The 10,538-nt window shown below is 33.1% G+C and overlaps 1 pseudogene; it reads right to left on the bottom strand.

The window, feature by feature from the left end:
- Positions 1 to 4,915: 4,915 nt before the first annotated feature.
- On the bottom strand, positions 4,916 to 10,324 carry LOC143631583 (putative serine/threonine-protein kinase PBL7; annotated as a pseudogene).
- Between the last annotated feature and the right edge of the window lie 214 nt (positions 10,325 to 10,538).

Raw genomic sequence — 10,538 nt, forward strand, 5'->3', positions numbered from 1 at the left:
CAAGTTCATAGATGGTTTCCACATGTCCAAACACTAAATAACTTGTATAATAACGTACAGATAAAAAAAAACCAAAAGTTAACAATAAAGTCTTTAAACAAAAGTTCGGTTTTCGGTTCGGATCGTGTTTCGGGTTAAGACCGAGGTAAGATTCTATAAACCCATAACCATAGAATTTGTAAAAATGATTTTAGAAACTTAGATCTAACACTAAGTATGTTTAAACAAACAAAACTAGTAACAAAGTTCGGTTTACGGTTTATAGCTATTTACGGTTAAACCGAAGCATAGACTCTTAAAAACCCATAACCATGGAACTTGTAAACATGACCAACAAACTAAAATAAGCAAGATTAATATGTATGAACAAGTTATATAGATGTATATATATCAAGGACACGAAGTCCTCCATGAAGCCTTGCCTTATGGGGTCCGAAACCTCACCGACCGGAATCGGAGAAGTAACTACCAAAGGTAAACAAGGGGTGTATATTATATATATGTTGCACAACCATAAACAAGTATTAATAAGACTACATAAACTAATTAAGATGAAAGACCAAAATCCTTCAAGAACACTTAAGAAGATAACCTTGAATCTTTGATGTTTGAGAGAGTTTTTTTTTTTTGGAGTTGTAGCAAGGGAAAATGAAGAGGAAAGGTGGTGTATATATAGGGTTATGTTGGTGGTCAAATATCGGTGTGAGACACAAGAGTTTTAATGCAAAATGGATCAAGACAAAAACACAAAACAACAAAAAAATAAATAAATAATAAATAAATAAAAATAAAAATAGGATGTTTTCAAGACCCAACAAGTGTGAAACAATATTGTAACATAAATCCATCATTTTGATTATAACATCAGCTTCGGTTTACAAATCGGGTCGGTTTACATAATAAACAAATACAAAAACGAATACAAACAAGACCCGAAATTGACTTATGTCACAGCAACCGACCTTGTCGCCTCGCTGTTTATAGAATTAGATTTTGATTGTTGAGAATTAGGATGGTTTTGATTGTAGTCGCAGAGACTGTTTTTGAGAATGCTACTGATCTCTAATGCAAGATCATTATTCTTATTGTTTTCAAACATGGTGGCTATGATGGGATTGAGAGGCTTGGAAGAAAAAAAGGTTGATTATGAGCAGGTAATCCTAAGATCAAACGCCATGCTTGGATACCATGTTTAAAATTGAAAAATAGAGAGTTGTTTCTATATTGCTTGTATTGAGTCTGATTACATTGATAAATGAATTACAAATAAATAGAGGAAGTCTCAACTTGGAAATACAAAATAAAAAGGAATGAAATATCATTTGATTTGCCTTCAACGGTCCTTCTTAGCTGTATCCTCTTGTTGTTGACATATCAAAATTGGAAATAATAAAAAAGGATCCCTTGATATTACTATTTTCTAACACTTCAAACACACACGTTGCCGCGAGCCACCTTTGTACCTTTAACCAGGTTTGCAGGTCTAATACTTCAGAAGCTTCGGTTGACGCGGATTAGATCACGATTGTGTGCTCACCTGATCTGCTTCGAGGAACAAGCGCATATGTTGCGCGTCGCCAACAGGCAGGCCAGGTGGTCAAGTGACCTCGATATGCCTGAATTTTTATTTTTAAAATTATATATATATATATATATATAGGGGATGGTTCAGGAGAGAAATGAGATTACTGTGAAAAATAAATATGGGCCACTAGTTTTATTTTATGTTTTAAATGCTTAAAGATAAATAGGGAAAGTATTAATGCATGCTCTCTCTTTAATTAATATAACTAATAAATATAATAGTTATCTATTCAATTAATATAACTAATCAAATTATTATATTTGGAAAATAATAAGAATTCATTTATTTTTATAACTTATTTTTTCTCTCTTGAATTTTTATCCTACACAAGCACAATTTATTCATACATTAAAATTTCTTCCTATCCAAAACAAATTTCTTCCAACTCAATATATTAATATCCATCAACACATAGTTACATTGTGATGAATAGAATATCAACAAAAAAGTATACAACCTACACAAAAACATATAACCTACACTTGTTCTAATAATAAGAAAACATATAACCTACACACGAAAACATATAACCGACACACAAAATTCAGCATCAATAAACTACACACGCACAAGAAAACGTATAACCTACACACGAAAAACATATAACCTACACTCGAAAATTTATCCTACACAAATACAATTTATTCATATATTAATTTTTTTTTCTCTCCAAAACCAATTTCTTTCAACTTTATATATCAATATCAATCAACACGTAGGTACATTGTGATGAATAATACAAAAAACAATCTTACATATCAATAAAAAATATACAACCTAAACAAAAGCATAGAACATACACCTGTTCTAAGAATGAAAAACATATAATCTACACACCTATAGGATATGTGTATCCATAATTAGAGAGTGGTTTATTATGGTTGTATTAGTTGTATTAATTGAAGAGAGGGAATACATTTATTGTTGCATGTACATTTTTTTCATTTATTTTTAAACATTTAAAACCTCAAATAAAATTAGTGGCCCATATTCATTTCTTATATTTCTCACAGTAATCTCATTTCTCTTCTGAACTTAAACCTATATAGAAAATGGTTCAAATAAAAATAAAAAGTTTCCTAGGAATGGTAAGAACCAATATATTTTTGACATTTGGCATTAAAACCTATGGTAAAAGAATAATTCTAGGAAATATGTCGGTTTTTGGTAATTTTAAATCTCAACCCTTGGATCCCCTAATCTAATGGCCCATAATTATTCTTACCATTCCTAGGAAACATTGTCTTTTTATAATAACCTATCCCTATATATATATATATATATATATATAAGTATAGTTTGAAAATCCTCTTGAGTTGAAAAAACCGAAACCCTATGTAACATCGTTTTTTTTTTGTAACATGTAATATATGTTGTTACATTTAATACAAAACATCGAAAACATTAAAAAAAATGTTTTGCTAGTTTTTTTACATTTTTTTTAGTAATTTATATATATGTTTTCAGGAGAGAGAAAGTGTAAGAAAACTTTAATATTTTTTATTAACTTTAATTGTGAACCACAATATTTAATCTTTAATTAAAAACATGTGGTTGAGGATGGGTTTCTAGAGTTTTCACAACTCAAGTGGGTTTTTATTCTAACCTAACCATATATATATATATATATACACTAGCAAAGAGCCCGCACGTTGCGGCGGGGACACAACACCGATTCAATCGAGCTTTAGAAGAATCGGGTTCGGGTCGGTCTTGAGTAATAAACCAAAGTATTAAGGTAAAAATCAAAACCCGAATTTTGCTACCACAATGGACATGCACATTTGACTTTGGTAGCAAGGGCCAACACAATTTGTTAACGGGTTCATTATAAGATTTTTGTCATGTTACTTATAGATCACATTTTCTCAATTGTGTCATTGCAAAAGTATTAGAGCAGCTTGTTATACTATTACCAAAAAAGAATGGTGTGTGGCTTTGTGTCTAGTAGATGAGCCCGCGCTTTGTGACGGGGATGCAATGCGAATTCGATCAGGCAGTGATTCAGTTCATTATGGTACCACTGTTTGATATAGCAAAATTTATGTTCGACATATTTTACGATACTAAAGTACGAAATTTATATAACAACCTCAGCTACAGAAATAAATTAACCACAAATACGTACTTATTATTAGAAGAGATAAAAATACTTATTATTAGAAGAGATAAAATATAAAACTCATTTTTGTTGGTAGCCTTTTCTAGTGGAATATTTAAGGATAGAGTATAGTCGTTTCTTTTGTTGCAAGCATCCTTCCCAAAAGGGCATTGAAGGCGTTATTCAATAAAAAATTTAGAAACTCTTTAGAGGGTTAGATTGCCAGCATTGAGTCGCTTAAGTTGGTCAATACATGTAGAAGAACCCCCCCCCCCCCCTCTTCCTCTTTTACAGGCATGTCAATAACATCAACGGTTAACCTATTTTGTTGGAAATAATCTGAACCAATACCAATACGTAGCCGTTGGGTTGGGAGAGGAAACAAATCATAAGTTATTTATTTATATATATTTTTTATGTATTTTAATCACAAGAACCTTTACGTTGGCTGACGAAGATCCAATAGCAAATAATATATCTCACCAAAATCATTTTTGCTACCCATTCGGATCGGGTTGAGAATTGCTTTTGGATCACTAACCATTTTTCTTTCCAGCTCTACATGTATCTTTGAAATTTGAAATTGTATTTTAAGTAACGTTAAATCTTCTTAAATTTATACCATCCGATCAATTTATTGAATACATGGCATTTGGATATTTTTAACTAAAGAAGTATAACAGTTATTTTATATTAGCGAAAAGAATCAAACGTGTTACGAGTGCATACAATTATAACAAAATTTAAAAAAAAAAAGCAGTAAGATGATCATATCTTTTAGAGCATCCATGTAATGTAATTAGCTTTTATCGAATCTCATCTTGTAGTATGGTGATTGGTTAGGATACCAATTTACATCAAAGAACAATTATAATAACAATAAAACTGAATAAATATTCTTGCCCCAAAATAAATCATATTTTATCACATATTGGTTCACACTTACACAACTTATGATGCATTTTATGAGCTGCGAAGCTCAAAATAGCATCTAAGACAAAGCAAATCTGATGAATCTATTATGATAATCATGTTTGTCATGAAAGAAACCACATACAGGAACAACTACTCTAGATTCTTTTATCAATTCCTCCACAAATTCAGCCTAGAAAATCCAACATTACCATAATCATTTTCTCATAAAACAGACTCCAATGAAACATAAATGCGTTAGTTTGCCAGTCTTTGGAGTCGCTGCAAACATAAAAAATGAACCCAGCGGTTTAAACTCAACCTTCAAACCCAGCTTCACCAAGCAACTTGAGGACGAAATCTTGTTTTGATTCGCACACCTGAGTACCAACGAACCCAATATAAAAAAATAACACACTTAAAAGTAGATGCACGAGATGATTAGATTATATAAAATCCTTACTGTTTTCAAAGATGTATAGTATTCTGGTGGACTCGTTAATGCAGTCAAAGCAACTTCCTGAAACAGTGCAGGTGCAGAACTTGTAACTCCAGCATGAATGTTTATGAGAGAAAATGTAATGCAAGACTGGCCTATAGGCCATGTGATCCTCCAGCCTGTACACAATAAATAAGTAATAAATAGAGGCTGCAAGATTTGACTTGTTTACTTGTGAATAGATTGATTCAGGCTATTTCTAATGGGTCAAAGTGAGTGAAAAAAATACGCAAAAAGACAAGCTAAACGAGTCAAAAGTCATCGTATTAATTTGATCGGTCAAATGAGTAAAACAAAAAATAAATAAAAGCTAGAAAAACAAGTCAAGTTTGGTCAAATGAGTCAAAAGTCATCGTTTTATAATTTATTTTTGATGACTCATGTAAAAAAAAGATAGAAAAACAAGTCAAATTGAGTTAAACGGATCAAAAGTCACCCAATCTCAAATGTGTCAAATGAGTAAAATAAAAGATGGCTATAAAGCATAAATTCTGAATCAAAATTTATTTTAAATCGACTTGGTTTAAATTATTAAAGCTTCTATATCATAATAGTTAACATGAAGACCTAGGAAACATTATCAAGCTTGTGTTGCTTTAGAACTTATTTAAAGTTATGTATGCATATAATAAACTATATAACGGTCGAGCTGAGCTAGAATCAATCAGCCCATTAACCGTGATGAACCCCTATCGTAGGATCATAAACAATATCAAATAAAATGGGAAATATATCCATGAGTGACGAGTCAATATGATTGCCCAAAAGAACCATATAAATAAATTGGAAATAATATTTTAATTAAAAGTCAACCCGCTAACCCTTTTAACTCATTTTTTACAACCCACCAACCTGGTTAATGTTCATCTGATTGAATAGGTTGTTCGGATTGACTGTATAATTAAAAAGGTCATGTTCAGATTGAGTTGTTTAAGCATTCAAATAAACGGGTCGACTCAAACCAAACTAACCTGGATTAGATCCTTCCTCGAAAACTCACCACGTAGATTTGGATCAACCATCTCCTCAACTGTGGCTCTATTTGTTAATCTTGGAAGAGCCTAAAGGGTTAAGTAGAATCAACCAAGCTTAGCTAAACCACATAAAATGAAATAAACAAACCATACACATTTGTTATTGTTCATAGGTGGATCCACCTCTTTTCGTTGTTGGACCCACCTCTATACATAAACAACCACATCCACAAACAAATGAGCATACTTACCAAGGAGACAAGGACATGCTCTCCGGGTGAGCGGTTAGTGTCAATAAGTATACGTCCCGTTAAAAGCTCTAGCAAAACAACACCGTAGCTATTAGACATCTGACTTGGTTGTAAGTTTCCCAGTCGAAGCGTACCTAATACTGGGTAAGAAATATATGATTATTGATTACTTCAAATGAGGTAAATGGATCATAACAAAAAATATATCTTAAAAGAAGGCTAAAATGTATGTGTAATGTATAAAACCTCTTATGACTATATTTCAAATTTAGATTATTTAAAAATATAGTTATACTAATCATATATGATTTACTACTTTATTTCATTTCATTTCATTTTGACCAACGACCAACCCGTTAAGCCTATTTTGTCACCTTAAAGTGTTTCAAGCCAACTCAACCAAACATGTGTAAACAGATGAATAACTCACTCGGGTGCCAAATATCCAGTAGTTCCCAAAACACGAGTCGAAATCATGCCATTTGGCTTGTCCGATCCAATCTTCGCCAACCCAAAATCAGACACTTTTCCACGTAAGTTTTCGTCCAACAAAATATTGCTAGATTTAAAATCTCGGCGTATAACTGATGGGACGGTCAGCTCATGGAGAAACTCAAGGGCTCGTGCACAATCAAGCGTGATTCTCAATCGGGTTCCCCAATTCAACACCTGCGATTGACCGTCATTAAGGTGCAAATGGTCATGAAACCATTTGGCATGTATTCAAATTCAACACCTGCGATTGACCGTCATTAAGCTCTAGCAATAAGTATATCCAAGAAGATCCACCAAGTATGGACAATGCAAACGACTTAATAAATCTTCCTACATATATAGCCGTCTTATTTATCACAGTTAAAACAAAATTAAAAATAATATTTTATATCGTTTTGTAAAATTGTTTATGCATAATAAATACATCAGACCGAAATGCACGCTCTCCTTGCTTGCCTTCCTTACAAAGCATTTTAATGGCGAAAAGGGTGCCGTCACGCAGCGTACCACGATAGGCATTCCCAAAACCGCCCTTGCCTGCAACGTTAGCTTCATTGAAGTCGTTAGTAGCTAATTGCAACTCTTTATAAGTGAATACTTGTATCCCTTTAGATGTTGCTGATGGCATGCTGCACGGGCTTCCTCCATTGATACATCCACTCTTCATATCTAACCTCCCTACAACAAATTAAATAAAAATATCAATTACACAACTGCATATGAAGACACAGCTAGCGGATATTGGATCATCTTCTTAATATCAATTCAATTACAGTTTATGTTACTTCATTCTATTTCAATTTCCATTGCCATTAATTCAGAATCGGATTCTCAGAATATTTGTTAAAAGTTTAATATTTAAATTAAAGAAAAAGAAATCTTAATAATTTGTTTGCCCCTTGATTTCTAGACAAACCAGAATACCTAAGTAAATAAGATTTGCAATCACATATCAGTTTCTTATGGCTCGATGTGACGGGACCTACAAATGAAAATGTGAAATGACCAAATTATTTTTAACAACTTTCCAACCCAATTAACACACTTCCAACATGGCCGAACCATCAACCCGTTTAAATAAAAGGGTTAAACATGTCGAGGTCAAGTTACACGATTTCAAGTATAGACGGGCCAGTGTTGTGTTGACCTTTGACCCTAAACTTTATAAAATATCTGAAGTTTTAGGTGAGAAAAGAAGAGCCATCAAATGTTGGAACTACAAAAACTTTTGATGCTAAATCATGCCATAATCCAGATTTTGCAGATATTATATATCAATAAACGTAATTGTCAGTATGATAAAAAATAATAATCTTTTCCTCCAAAATAGAACATTTATAAGATAACAAAAAAATGAAATCAATACATATTGACAAATTGATTGTAGCATCTTTGTCATCGCACTTGAATTATGCAATTTGGGATGAAGTTCTCATCCTAACAAAGTAGAGTATTTGATTAGCTAAAAGCAAATTAAGAAATCACAGAGATTATTTCTAATTTCAAAACTAAAATAATAATAAAATAAAAAGTTAAAGTTAGAATTCTATTAAACAAACATGAAGAGTGGAGATATTAGACAGACCAAAAGCATCAAATCTATCTGTATCATTAATCAATCCAAAGAACCAACCCAAATCGAACTTCAAATCTAGCAGTCTACACTCTATACACAACATTATAGCTAACTAACATAAAGCATGAACATGAACAATTACAATCAAAAGAAATTTGGAATAATATACAAAACATACCTGGATAAGTGTAGCATTTAGATAGCAGCAGGTTCAGGTTGGAATGAAACGTACAATTACCTGTGGAATACGATAAGCCCCATATTTTATGTATTGAATTGGGTCACATGCTTTGCATAAATCATCAAATTGGCAAACATTAATATGAGTTTATAAATAAAATTACAAAATTGAAGCTGCTACTAACCAAATTCATGAACATGATAACCCATTTCGAACAATGATGCGACAATCGCCCACAGAAACGTCCACCACCAAATTACCACAATCGACGATGACGGCGACTTCCCCACACTGGAGCACTGGCATCAGCAGATGGCTGCCGCCTACAACCAACAACTGGGATTACTATTTAAATAGATAGGAATAGTAACCGATCAGCATTCAAGCCTTGTAATAATAATGGAATGGGGTCGGTTTGAGGCTGTAACGTATAAAGAGAGAAGAAGAGGTCGACGGTTCGATTGAAGTGGCCGGTAGGGATGGTTTGTGTGGGAGTTGGAATCATAATTAATATTACGGCCTCTCATAGAAAGCTGATTGGTTGCCTATCTGTAATATATATATATATATATATATATATATGAAATATGTACTCTTCATGCTTTAAACCCAATTACTCAACTAACTTAAGACCCAATTCTTTTCTGCCTTAAGCCAAAATTTTTTTACCATTCTTGGAGACGTTCCTGGATGAATCAAGATGGCGCACGAGGGGGAATCAATTAGCAAACTGGGTGGCGCGCGCTCTGCGTGTTTAGAAAAGGGTGGCGCGGCTGTGTTGGGTGCCAGCATGCACGGTTCATGTGCAACTGTTCTAGCTCTTAGTAGTTTCGAGACTATTGGACTCCTCCATTGAATGCAAAATTTGAAAGGATAAATATTGGATGCTAGTATTAATTAAACTTAATAAAAAGCATGGAAGACCTTCAACGCAATTTATTTTGTCATTAGTTCTTAAGACAACTCTAAAAGCAAAGAGAGTCTTGCTTACAAATACACCAACCCAAAAGTTACAGCATAATACATTCACTTTGAAAGAGTTTCTTCTAAGTCCTTCCTATCGTGGAGTTTTGAGTTCCAATTCAGGTGCTAGTGTCCTTCTTGGTAGTATACATCACGTCAACTTTTATACCTTGTGAAATTGGCGAATTCTTTTACGAGACCCGCAATCTATTTTAAGAGACTGTGTTAAACACGAATCTTCAACCATTTTTCTAGTTTTACTTTTTTTCCTTTTCTTTTTGATCTTACAGTTGTAGTACTTTAATTCATAGTCACCGGTTCGCTCCGGCTCGGGTACACGGTTCGGGTACGCAATTCGCTAAGGGTAACATATTCGGTACGGAAGAGGGTATGCTCATTTCCGTATGAACCGGTACAGTGTACCATGTAGTGGTTCGATGTACCCAAATAAAAAACTAGCTATTTATAATTGATATATATTATAAATTTAATTTAATACTTTTATGTATAAATATTTAAGTTTAAGAATCAAATGTAAACTAGTGAGAATAGAGGGGATTAATTGTTAGAATACACAAACTAATTTTACACTTTTAATAGTTTTTATGTAAAAAATTCTTAACTTTAGGGACTAAATGTAAAAGATGAAAGAGTAGGGGGTTAAATATTAAGTTATCTAAACTTTTTAAACTCTAAAATAACAAAACATGTTCGGCCGCTCTCTTTTTCTCCCATCTTCCTCATCGATCTCTTCCTTCTTCCTCTTTTCGGCAAGAAAATGAACCATTGGCACCGAATTCGTTCAATTGGAACCCGAATTCATTAGATTAGAACACCTATTTTGTTCAATTGGGACACCAAATTCGTTAAATTGGATCAACGAACTGGCGAATTGGGTACACGAATTAGGTGGCGAGTGGTACGGAAGCGAATTTCGATTCGATACATCATGAACCAAAACAAAATTCGTGGCAAGGCGAGCGAATTTTGTGACTGTGGTT

This window comes from Bidens hawaiensis, unplaced genomic scaffold (assembly GCF_021521415.1).
Source record: "Bidens hawaiensis isolate Kalapana, Puna unplaced genomic scaffold, B.hawaiensis_p1.1 tig00006109_1, whole genome shotgun sequence".
Classification (NCBI taxonomy): domain Eukaryota; kingdom Viridiplantae; phylum Streptophyta; class Magnoliopsida; order Asterales; family Asteraceae; genus Bidens; species Bidens hawaiensis.